This window comes from Capsicum annuum, chromosome 8 (genome assembly GCF_002878395.1).
Source record: "Capsicum annuum cultivar UCD-10X-F1 chromosome 8, UCD10Xv1.1, whole genome shotgun sequence".
Taxonomy (NCBI): Eukaryota; Viridiplantae; Streptophyta; class Magnoliopsida; order Solanales; family Solanaceae; genus Capsicum; species Capsicum annuum.
The window spans coordinates 117,075,031-117,087,517 of record NC_061118.1 but is presented as its reverse complement, the minus strand read 5'-3'; positions in this window follow the sequence as shown (position 1 = coordinate 117,087,517).

Genomic DNA, 12,487 nt, shown 5'->3' with positions numbered 1-12,487 from the left:
CCCTTGGTGCATACGTTTCATGCGGCCTCCGCGGACGGCGTACGTACTGACCACATGTGTTAGGACAAAAACACCTACAGGTTGACTCTTAGGATTTTGGACTTTTGACACATGCTTTTCCCACATGCAACCCACATTTACTGCATGCGGTTTGCATATTGACTCACCATGTGCCAAAAGTTATTTTTCAGCTCTTCTTCAATTCTGGCATATGTTTTGGTCACGATTAATACGAAAAGATCCCGAACAACCATAAGCTCCCATAAGTAGCCAAAATCATCTTTGTCATCTTTTTCACAAACTTAGCATCCAAAACATGATTCCCTGCAAAACATACCTAAAATGAATCATATCTAATAAAACAACCTCAGAAACTTGGATAAATTCCTCATTTTAAGCATCGAAAGTGCTATATTTCTATAGAACATCAACACCCTCAACTTAGAACATTTGTCTTTCCTCAGGCAACAAAACACAAAAAAAAAAAAACTAAACACGACGCTTAACTAGGAGAATCTAAGCTATTCAAGGCCGATCAACTCTTTAAGCTCGAAACACAACACCCCCTCCAATCTCACTTTTCAAAACCAACTAAGTATAAACATGAAACACAACAATGTGACATAATGGGATCAAAGTATGGAATTATATTAGCAACAGACAACCACACATATGTACAAGTTACACTACTCAAAAAACGAAAATAGCTAGCAATATTTCTCAAGTTCCCTCATAACAAGGATGTCCCACTCGCTCATATGAAATAGTGCATGTTAATGCAAGGACAATCACTAGACACTCACACTCAAAAGAGACTTTCCAATCAATGTGAAATTAAATATCATAGGATTGCCCTTATTTTCTTTACTTTTGCATTTAGACAGTTATGTTAGGATCACTATAGGACTTTTATTGTCTTGTAATGTAGGCTTGGGGGGTGGTATAATACATATGGACATATCAAGTGAATAAACCTCCTTGGAACTTAACTAACTTTGAGGTCTCACTTACTAGCCAATTTTCTTTTTATTCTATCCTTATTTCTCCTTTTTTATTCTTTATTGCACATTCAGGTTAGGTGTGGTCTTTTATTAATTCTTTTTCACATTTTTTTCTTTTTCTTTTTCTTTTTTAGATTTTTCTATCACACCCTACCTTACAACCTTTTTCTCTTATTTTACCATTCTATATACCAACGTTACACTATGCACCCCGATGATAGCTACCCTCGACTTAGGCATTTTACCTAAGTTGAGGTGCACAATGTCCAAGGAGGACCAGGGTCAAAACAGGCTTATTTTAATATAAATGGGAAGGTGAATAAGTGAAACAAGAATATAGTCTATAAGGCTCAAAATAGGGATCAAGGTCTACTATTTCATAAGGGAAGGTGATTTAGGCTAAATGTGGATGAAAATAAAAAATGGCCTATGATCGTTTCCTAACTGACTATCCTTAAACCTAGGCAAGACTAACCAGGAAAGTTTCGAATTTAACACATAAAGGGATCTAAGTATCATATCACAATATGAAACAAAACACAATATGACAAAAATTATCCTAGAGATGACGATTCTACAACCATACCGTGACCGATAGTAAAAGAAGCATGACAATAAAACCTACAACAGCTATGATATGCCTCATCCCATCTAAAAAATTGTGCACTGTCCTCAATGTTTAAAATATTATACAAAACAAAGAGAAGTGAGTACATACCTGGGACACACTAGGAGTCCATGTCATGAGCATTCCCAAATAGGGGCATATCAGTTGGAGGAGGCAGTGGTAGTAGTGGTGCACTACTAGATGATGCATCCATGGATATATCTATATGCCTCTACCTATCAATGACTCCAGTCTCCATCAAATAATGTTTGTCCCTTTTAATGGCCTAGTCATATGACATGTAAAGATCCTGTAAGTTTCCTATGTGACTGCTCTTAGCCCAAAATGTCGAGACCTCCTCATCATCCTCTATGAATAAATAACTATTTCTGGGTGTGCACAAAGATGATATTTGTACCACTGGGGGTATAACTAAGTGATGTTGGGTGTATTTATGCTTTCTAGTATCACCACTCTAGCCTTTTTAGCCTTATTTTGAGGATAATTCATATGCTATATGGGTTGATAATGAGATTAACATGTATCAAAGTGTTAAATCATGTGTTTATAATGTTCAAGGTGAATTCCAAACAAGTTTATACTTAATTAAGTCATTTAAAGTTCAAGCTAGAAAACTAGTGTTACTAGCTTGAGCAAGGTGTTTGTCTAGTTGATCCTGTTGAATTCTAGTATGTTTAATGAGTTCCTTATGGTTTAAATGTGTTATTATGAGTGGAATAACTTGTTGGTAGTGAGAAAAGTTCAATTTGAGTGAGTGTACAGATGGAGCAATAAGTGAAAGATCAATGCGAACTAACCTAGTTTAGCTCTTGTTTTGATTCATGGTTATGAGTAGTGTGTTGGGTTTGTCTCCTAATTCATGTGGTGTGAGAATATAAGATTCTTTGGGAGCTGAATATAATGATATTTTTATGTTAATAAGTATTGAAATCCATGGGAAAGACACCACAAGACAAGGGACTAAGAGGGGAGACTCAACACTTAACCAAAATTCAGAGAGCAACTTCTAGAGGCTCAGGGCGATATTGAGGCGCCACCCCACATGGAAAAGGGCTATGGGCAGGGCACATCCTTTCCTGGAGCAGTTATATAGCTAGGTATCAGCCTCACCTGGAGTGGGGCTACAGCCAGGGCGACGCCCCACCCATTCCCGGGCTCAATAACTAACAATTTCCAACTCCAACACGGACTTGGCTTACTCCTATACTATAAATACATGTTAAATCATATTTTTACATATTTTTGGACATATTTTAGAGATCAAAGGGATGTTGCAACTTCTACATTAGCTATTAATTATTTTAATTTAGCTCATTCATGTTTTTAGTCGTTAATTACCAATTTGTGATTATGATTATGATTATGCATGGTAAAACGCCCTTTTCTGGAGTTAAAGCCAAGAACATGAGTATAATTGTTTTAGATTAAGTTCATTTGATTTACTTATTATTATAGGTTGGTTGTTTATTCTTGTTATAACTATTTATAGGATCTGCGACCCTTCGAATAAATCTATTGTCAACCTTGTGAACTCGGAAGAAGGAAAATGGGAGATAGAACATGGGAATAAATAAAGTTTGGGTTTTTATTATCTTGTGAAATAAAGAATTGAAATTTGCACCTAGGATAGGCATGTACTTAGGAGCCGAACTTGATTAAAACGTAGGATGATATCTTAAAGAACTTAAGTGGACTATTACATCCCTGCTCAATGATGTAGTTGTAAGGTTCAACTTAGGTAAAGGATTAGAGGTTGGGAAACCATAATCATGCGACTAACCCTACGAATCAACTACCAATATAAGCAAGTTAATGAATGAAATTCAATCCATTGTATGATTATTCAAGGTGCTTTAACCCTGGGTTTTCTCCTATAGATAGTATCAAGATCTTTAGATTAGGCTTTGTTTAATTTTCTCTACTTATAAATTCGAAACTCTCTTTTTGGTTATGTTTGCATCAACTGAATCTAAATTGTGAACTAAAATAGAATTATTGTTGAATCAAGTCTCTGTGGGATTTATAATTGTCGTCTTAAATGCCACTTTACTACTTTTTAAGACCACGTAAACTTGCATATGAACTTGGGTGCTGTCAAGTTTTTGGTACCGTGACCGGGGACTTGTTATTTGGTAATTGTTTATTTTAGTTTCACATTTAGATATATTTGGTATTTTTATGTTTGGTCTTGGTTTTATGACTGCAAGAAATAGTTTTTAAGGTTAGGAAGTTGGCAAGGAATAGGAATTTGGTTGAACCAAGCCCTGAACCCGAACAACACTTCCATCAATGAAGGAGAGACATAATCCATCTCCACCAATTTCCGTAAATAGAATAAGACCAAGTAGTTCTTGGTCCAATGGCTAAAGAACAAGTAGCTCGTAGGACAGTAAGGGAAGTAGCAGTCCCACTTTTGATAAACTTAACTTCCCCAATTCAAAGACCGGCTGCTAGGGGAACTTTAAGTTAAAGCACAACATGGTGCAGCTTCTCATCAATAGTGGGCAGTTTGCAGGGCTTTCACACGAGGATCCATAAGTCCACTTGCAGACTTTCATTGAGCTTACTGACACAGTCATTCCAGCAGGGGTGAGTACAAATTATGTGAGGCTGACACTTTTTCCCCATTCACTATTTGGGGAAGCTAAAAGGTGGTTGAATGCAATGCCGACTAATTCAATCACATCATGGTACAACTTATCCCGAAAGTTCCTCATCGGATTCTTCCCATCAAGCAAGATTGTGAGACTTTGTAGTGAGATAGTGAGATTCAACAACAGACTGATGAAAATCTATATCATACTTGGGAATACTTTAAGTCCCTTCTTTGGGATTTTCCACATTACTAACAATCCAATGAGGTACTTTCTCATACTTTTGTAGAAGCACTTGATCACATTACAAAGATTTTTCTAGATTCAGCCGCATGTGATCAAGCACTGGTGTTGACTTATGCTAAGCTATACATATTTTTGAACTATATAGTACAAGGAAATCCTAAATGGAATTCAAATTCTAGAAGTTACACAAAAAAATTATGGGTGTATTGGAGGTAGACCAGTTTACTGCTTTATCAGCTCAGGTTGCAACATTGCAAACTTTGATTAACAGTCAGTTCAGTAGCTTCAAAGTTAGAGCTCCACAACTTGCAGCCACACTCAATTCTATCCAACAAGCTGGTTGGTGTGAAGTGTGCGGTAATAGTGGTCACTTAGCAGCTATGTGTGCTTTAAATACGGAATCAGTTATGTATGTAGGTAATGCTCAAAGGACAAATTATGGTAATGCCTACAACATAAAATGGTAGACTCAGTCGTGGAATGCCCAACAATAACAAATTCAACAACTACAAGCACAAGGGAATCAGTCAACGAGCAACATGGAAGAGATGTTAAAGCAGCTCCTAGCTAGTTAGGCTTAATTGGCTGCAGACATAAAAAATTACAAGTACCTGAAAGAAGCTTAGAGATTCAAGTGGGGTAGATACAACAAGTATTAAATACTAGGCCACAAGGTAGTTTGCCAGCAGATACAAAAAATCCAAAGTAGGTTATGGCAATCACCTTGAGGAGCGGTAAAAAGCTTTAAAAAGAACCTCCTAAGGCAACAAAAGAGGTAGATACAAATTTGACTTCCCAAAAGGTTTCTGAGAAAGCTGATGATAAGTCAAGAAAGTCTAAGTACTTAAAACAAATAGTTGTTACTGAACCAGAAAAGAAGCAAGTGTCGCCGCTACCCTTTTCTTAAAAGCACATGAAAGCAAAGGAGGATGAATTTTTACGAAGTTCTTTGACACGTTCAGAGGGCTTCACATTAGCTTAAATTTGATACATATTTTGTAGGGTATGCCCAAGTACGCTAAGTAATTGAGGTATGTGGCTCCTAATAAGGTAAAATTGCTGGATGTGAGAGCGATAACACTTACTGAAGAGTATAGCGTTGTAATGACACAGAAAATCCCCAAGAAATTGAGAGATCCGGGGAATTTTACTCTCTCAATCCAAATTAGGAGTAATGTAGTCCATGCATTGAGTGACTTGGGGGTGATCATAAATTTGATGCCCCTATATCTATTTGAAACATTGGGCTTGGGAAAGGCTAGATCGGCCACTGTGGTTTTACGGCTCACAGACGGATCCATGGCATATCCAAAAGAAATTATTAAGGATGACCTCATAAAGGTTGGTAAATTTGTTATTCCTGTTGACTTTGTTGTTCTTGATTTTGAGGCTGACAAACAAGTACCAATCATATTGGGTCATCCATTCTTAGCAATCGGAGGAGTGTTGATTGATGTTAGAGAATAAATGCTCAAAATGAGGGTAGAGGCTAAAGATGTGGTATTTGATATTTACAAAGCATCCAATATAATGTACCACTATAAATATTTGTGTATGATCAATGTTATTGAAGGAGATAAGTATGGGGTGGTTAATCTACCAAAGACCTCTTTGGACTACTTGATTGAGCAGCATAAGCTTCAATCGCTAAATCCTAATATGATGGAAATTGATGAGCCTAAAAAGGCTACTTTAATAACCCGTAGATTAGTTCTTAGCATCGTAATTTCTTACATTACTAAATTATCAACTACTTTCTGGTCGCAGAAGGTACCAATAGCTTATATGCCAGATCTTTTCTTAACCTCTCGAGTTTGCCACCCTCGGTTAGTGAGCGAGATCTGATCTAGCATATTTGAAGCTGCCATCCAAAATAGTCTCATAGAGGATCCTCCATATATGGTGCCTATCATGGCTCTAGAATTGTTGGTCAAAGCTCAAAAAAATATCTCTAATAAGTTCGTCCCTGACATTCCATGGTTGGGTACCATACTCAGCTTTATCTTGAACCTAAACCATGCTTCATACAAAAATTTTGACTGTAGCTACCTAAAATTATAGATCTCATCCTTGAGATACAATATCCTAGGTAGAGTAAAGAACCGATTCAAGAATTGTCGCCGAAACTCATTTCGTGTAGTGATAGAGCCTCTTGGCCGTTCCCCTAAACATAAAGATGTTTCTCCTATAAGTAAGAAGGGGGAGAACCATACTCTAAGTGCTTCCTAATTCACCCCTATAATGGTATACGAACTGCAGATCCCAATAAAAAATTTAAGATGCATATTTGCATTATCTGTAGGCAAACCCGCAAATACACCTTTCAAATTTAGGAGCTGGATCATTGAGCTCGTGATGTCAAAATTGATACCTGAAGGTAAAACAAGAGGAATAATGGCTCCATTCTATGTCGTCTCAATATATCCCAGATCATCTTCATCATCTATATATGACTGCACATACTGATATGTTGGGATCACTTAAACACGGGTACCTCTAGCTCTGTTCTAATTTCCACCGAGTGTTGCTCGGTGGTCTACTTCTTTTCTTTGCTTATCTATCTCTGCCTCCCTAGCTACTCGTTGAGCTTCCTCCATTTCCCTTCTCTCATTTTTAGCTTGAGCTAAAAGCTATCTAGTCTTTTATCAACTAAATCCTATACTCCCTGGGGAGGAGGGGGAGGTACAACATTATGAACCCCTCTAGTATTAATATCTCTTTCTGTTCCCCTATCCTACTAGGTGTTTGTAGGATCCTCTCTATATTTAGATTCACTTGGAGTAAGGTATTGTCTCTACTCTGGGTGATAGGTATACACCGGTGTATACCCAACTAAGAACAAAAAGGAAACCCAAGAATTGCAACAACTTTAATTCATGAATAAACACCATACTCCCCAGCAATGATGCCAAAATTTGGTGACATCCAAGCTACACCTAAAAGATGATACGACTATCATTAAATATAGTAACTCAATAGAGTTTGGGGTTGAATACCAAGTTAATATGAGGAATTACGGCTCTCAATTGTTATAATCAACAGAAAAAATTTGAAAAGTAAATGGGGGTTTTGAGTTGCAATATTGATCAAGTAATGAGTATAACCTTTCAATTGTAATCAGTCATAGGTGAACACTAGGATTGTGTATCCCCTTTCTTCCTAACTCCAAAGGCTTATCATGCTTTGTTGAACCAACTCGATACCTTGCATGCAGAATTGATTAGTTATGTACCTTCTCCTGTCTTTTGGACGAGCAGAACAATTTCATTCTTTACCTTTTAAGTCTCAGGATGTTGCCTTACTAACCCTTATCTTGATCCCAGTTAACTATTACATTTTGAGTCTCTAGTTATTAGATGAAATCTAACCATCTTACATAGATAAAACCTAGTAGCATGGATCAATAGTTAGACTCCAAATTACTACTGTCATTATCTTTTCCTAGTCACTACTATTCTTTGGGAGTAAGTATCAATAATCTAGGTGGGATCCTAACATGTGCACCCATTAAGAAAACTATTATATTGATGATGAAGAAATGCATGCATGGATATTGATTCAAAACAACAATAGCACTTCCCCTACTTTATCAATCTGCCAGGGTTTTCACAACCCTAGCTATGGGTTTTTAGCCGCTCATGCTTGTGAAGTAATCAATAACATTCATGATTGAAAGCATAAGATGAAATCACAATAAGAAGAAGTAAAAACCCAAAATCGCAACTAAAATAATCAACCAAATTCAATACAAGAGAATTCAAAGATCAAAATCGAATCTCAAAATCAAAATATATTTTTAAGTATCAAGAGAGTGTAACTTCTACTAAAAGACACGTAAGGGGTATTTATAGTACATGAGAAAACTCTAAAACCAAAGCTCGAATGAAATAGGAGAAAAAAAGTCGGTGGCTACTTATGGTCCCTACATGAGCCCTGGACCTGGGCACATGTAGTACATATGGCCTGCAAGGAGGGCACATATAGTGACTACATATACAAGGACCAAAAAATCTTGTAGGTCAACACTTGGGATTTTGGACTTCTGAGACATGCTTTGCCCACATGCTGTCCATATGTGCTATATGCAGTCTGCATGTTGACAAGTATATACCAGAAGTTATTTTTTTAGCTCTTATTCAATTCCCGCACATGTTTCGGTCATGATCAATCCTTAAAGTGTCCCGAACATCCATATTGCTCCCATAGGTAGCCAAAATCACCTTTTTATCTTTTTCACTAATTTAGCATCCAAAACATATATCCAAAACACATCATATATATCCCCGTTTCAAGAGTCAAAAGTGCATTATTTCTATAGCACATCAATACTAGAAATTGTTCATTCTAACATTTGTAGACCAATTAGTCCAATTTTAAATGGATGAACAAAGTTATTTTCAAATTTTATTGATGATCACAGTAGAAAAACTTAGGTTTATTTTCTTGAAGAAAAGTTTGGGGTCTTTGAAGCATTCAAAAATTTTAAATCAGTAGTAGAAAATATAAAAACCCATATATTTCTAGGCTAGAAAATAAATCATTGTTCCTATGCATGAAACCTTCTATACTGTGATTCATGTTGAGTAGATGAATTAGGATTAGTATCCGAGTGATAATAGAGATTATGATGTGTTAAGCATGTTCATAAGAGTCACATAGAGTAATCCAAGCTAAGAACTTTTGAATCCACCAAATTTTCATGTGTGATTTCAGATAGGTCATCTTTGAATGAGAATAACTTGATTGTAGGTGGTATTTTGGCAATAACTTGGTTGTAGGTGGTATTTTGGAATATTTATACCCTCCAAATTGTATACAATTTAATAAGCTTTTCTTCGATACCAAATTCGCCTAAAACGGACACCCGGTAAAGAAGTTATGTCGATTTAAAGTTTTAGCAGTGTCATTTCAGTCAGTGGTGCGTCGCACCATAATCCAAAATGATGTTTCTCAATTTCCAGTGTCATTTCACAATTCCACCATGTCGCAGTGAGTTTCAAGGTCAGGAAATTTTTATAAAAATTAAAAGGCGCATCTAGAGAGGTATTTGGGTCATCCTCTCAAGAACACATTAGGGTTTTAATTGGGGGATTCAAGTTCAAACAAATTCTACCATCAAATTCCAAGAATCTCTCCATCAATCTTCACTAAATCAAGAACTAAGGTATGCGTGTGTTCATTCATGGACTCCTTTCGTCCAGGAAGTCCAAGGACCCTATTTTAAACTATATGCTATTCTTGGTATGTTTTGATTTGATTGTTGATCTTGTTTATGTGTTGAATGATGTCAATATAGAATCTTTATGGGTTTGTATGAAATTAGGATGGCATGTTAGTTGAAATATATGAACTTTGGGTGATATGGGTTGTTGAATTCATGAATAAACCTATGGCCAAAGTGGTGCATGTAACGAGTTTGATAAAATTCCTAGGATTATAGAATTCATTTCCCATGATTCAATAGTGCTTAAATGACAAGTCCACATTCTATGCTCTATGATTTCACATGAATTTCACGTTATTGTTATGTGTTGTTGTTGTGCTATGGAATGAGCATGATATTGAAGCTATGCAAGTATATGCATATTGTATGCATTCCATTCCATGTATAAGAAGTTGAGCATCATGTATAGTATGAAATCCCCTACTTATGATATTGTGAATTTTTTACTCTACTTTTATGATCAAGTCAGTCATGAGTGTCAGTTTCCTTCCATCGAGTCCTGGGGGTACTTGTACCTAAAAAATATAGTTGTGTGCCTAGAGCCATGTCATGATTTGATGATACTCTCAGTCAAGCCATGTTCCATAGAACTTAGTCAATCATGTGACTCAGGAAAGTTCAGTAACTCAGTTAATCTCAGCTAATCTCAGTATTCAGTGATATCAGAAACTTCAAAAATTCTAGTGTTGTCCAAAACTTCAGTAATCTTCGTAATTCAGTACTCTCAGAAATTTCAAGAACTCAATACTCAGTAAGATAAGTGCTCTCATAAACTTTATTTAGCTCTGCTAGGCAATCCCACTAACATCAGTTTAATTAATCAGTTCAGTTCAACAAATCAGTTCAGTGTCTTTCAGTTGGGAGTAGGATTCAGCACTGAGTGAATCCAAGGATGGGGAATCACTTGTCACGGTCAGAGGGTGTAATTCCTAGAAGCAATCCTTGCATTCTAGAACTATGTAGCCAGCGTAGGTTGAGATGTCCCTACCCATAGGGCTAACGTATCTCCTTTGAGTTTACCTAATAGCAAGGCAGACGGAATAAGCTCCAAAATAGAATAGCATTTACTCACATGTTGTCTCTACCCATAGAAAGGTATTGATACCCTTCTAGCTGGGTTTATAGGTTGGACCCCAACCAGTTTAGTTTTGGGGCATGTCGGTTAGATGATTACCTCCCACAGTCTCAGTTTCAGTCTCGGTCTCAGTTTTAGTAATAGAACTCAATAGTTTTTTAGACTTAGGACTGTCAGCTACAGTCACCCAACAATATGGAACTCAGCTAGTTCCACCTTATTTAGGACTGTCAGATACAGTCACTCATGTTATCAGTTATACTAGTTATCAAAACTCATATTAACAGTATTCACATTCATGGTTGTTAGATACAGTCAATCAGATTAATTCCTCATAATTAGACTGCTAGATATAGTCCACCAGGATAGTTTTTCATAATCAGAACTATAAGAAATAGTTATTCATGTATCAGTAATATAGTTTAAGTCCTTCAGTATTCAATAATACAGTATTAGCTCCTCATTTATTAGTGACATACATATCAATATCAGTAAACTTAATCACTCAGTATCTCAGTATCAATAAGCTCACATTGTCAGTGTTCAGACTCAGTGGTCAGTATCACCAAGAGTTCAGTTATAGTTGCTTATGCATGTATGTATTCTCATGTTCATATTAGTCAGCATTGTTCATGTATATAACCCTTTGCATTTAGCCTACCTTACTCGTATACTCAGTACATTCAGTCATACTGATGCATTTGTGCTATGGTGCTTTCTCTTATGTTACACCATAGGTTCAAAGGCACAAGCTCCAGATTAGCAGTAGATTTGAGTAACAGCAGTCAAATTAGAAGTAAGTCCTCATCTTTCGAGGGCACGATGATTTCATTACTATTTCAATTTTCAGTTTATTTCAGTAGTTGGAGTTAGCTGGGGACATGTCCCATCAACTTTTTGTTCAGACAGTTAGAGGCTTTCTAGACTATAGCATGTCAGACAGTTATTTCAGATTTGTTTTGGTATGGTTATACCGTTTTTAGACATTTTTCTTATCAGATGTTTATTCAGTTGAACCTTATGGCCATTCAGTACATGTTTCCATATTTTTATGTTATATTTTGCAGTATACAGGTACAGATATCAGTCATGGGTCAGCTTGTGGTCCTTCGAGGTCATAAGCACCGTGTAGCATTCTGATTCAGAAAATCGAGGTATTACAAAAATAAAGCTGGAAAGTCAATTCAGGTGTTGTGCATGGAGAGGAGTGGTGAATATGACTCATATGCTTTTTTAAGTTTTCTAAATTGTATGACATTAAAAGATAAAAAATTGTTTCCTAAACTCCACAACAAAATGGAGTGAGCAAGAGAAAGAACTAAGTAATTATGAATATGGTAAGGAGTATGTTGGTTAGAAGCAAAGTACCAAAGAATTTTTGTTCTGAAGTAACAAGCTGGAATGTACATATTTTAAGTAGGAGTCTAATTTTTGTTGTGCGAGACATGACACCAGAAAAAGATTACAATTAAAGAAGACCTGATGTAAGTTATTTTAAGATTTTTGGTTGTGTTTGTTATGCACATGTACCAAATCACAAATATAAGAAATTAGATGACACAAAAAAATAGTGTGTGTTTCTTGGAATAATAAATTGTTCAAAAGCTTATCAATCCTATAATCCCAGCATACATAAGATTATTTTTAGCAGGGATATGATTTTCTCTAAAGAAGAGTTTTTGCAATGGGATGAAAGAGAGGCTAAGCAACATAAGCCAA